This window comes from Elephantulus edwardii, unplaced genomic scaffold (assembly GCF_000299155.1).
Source record: "Elephantulus edwardii isolate Elephantulus edwardi_28Jun2011 unplaced genomic scaffold, EleEdw1.0 scaffold00123, whole genome shotgun sequence".
Classification (NCBI taxonomy): domain Eukaryota; kingdom Metazoa; phylum Chordata; class Mammalia; order Macroscelidea; family Macroscelididae; genus Elephantulus; species Elephantulus edwardii.
The window spans coordinates 10,488,161-10,489,108 of NW_006399873.1; positions in this window are offsets into that span (position 1 = coordinate 10,488,161).

Consider the following 948-nt stretch of genomic DNA (forward strand, 5'->3'; position numbering starts at 1 on the left):
AGGGACTGTTCATTTTTATCACAAATTTTAACTAAAGTTATTCAAAGTCTTCCCAAACATGTACATTTCTTACATAAACAAAAAATACATTTTATTTGAAAACTTACAAGCCTATATATCTTTGCAATATCACAAATTCTGACAACAGTAGGTCAGAATCATTTTACCATACCAGAGTGAGCAATCAATACAGTGTTAGTTATGTATGGCTTTAGTTTTTTAGAAAACTATCCTTTTGTTCTGAATATGCTCTCAATAGGGAATAATTCTGTTTCATTCTGACGCAGACAACCACCTGGAAAATGAATGCAAAATGTGGATGACTAGAATGCAAAAATTGGAAACAAGGAAGAAGGATCAGTAGTTAAAAAACATAAACATAGTGACAGAAATATGGCTGGTGATGGAATGATAAAATTTGTTCAATGATTTATTTATTGTAAATACATTTTATAAGGAACACAAAAGTTGACTTTACACAAGGACTTTACCTAGTGGTCTGCACAGGAATCACATTGACTACATCTGTGGAAAGAATTATCTGAGAAGCTCACTATGAGCTGTAAAAAATAGATCAGGTGCTGATTGTGGGACACACAATTAATTTCTCAGTTGTAAGTTCAAATTGAAGCTAAATAAAATTAATACAAATCTACAAAAACAATTTTGAGTCTGTCTCACCTGAGCTGAAAAACCATCTATGAAACGGGTTTGGGACCTTGAGCAGTAATCACTAAAGAGAGTATCAATAATATTATCCATGAAGAATACAAAAGATCATTAAAACTACAAAGAAAAGGGAAGACCAATATTAATGTCAGTTGTGACTCTAAATGTTGCACTAGAACATCGAGTAGCCAGAGTAAAGGGAAAAACAAATCAGGAAATTAATGAGCTGAACAGATTTCAAAAGGTAGCTTGTAAATACAAAGTATACAAACTTTGTAA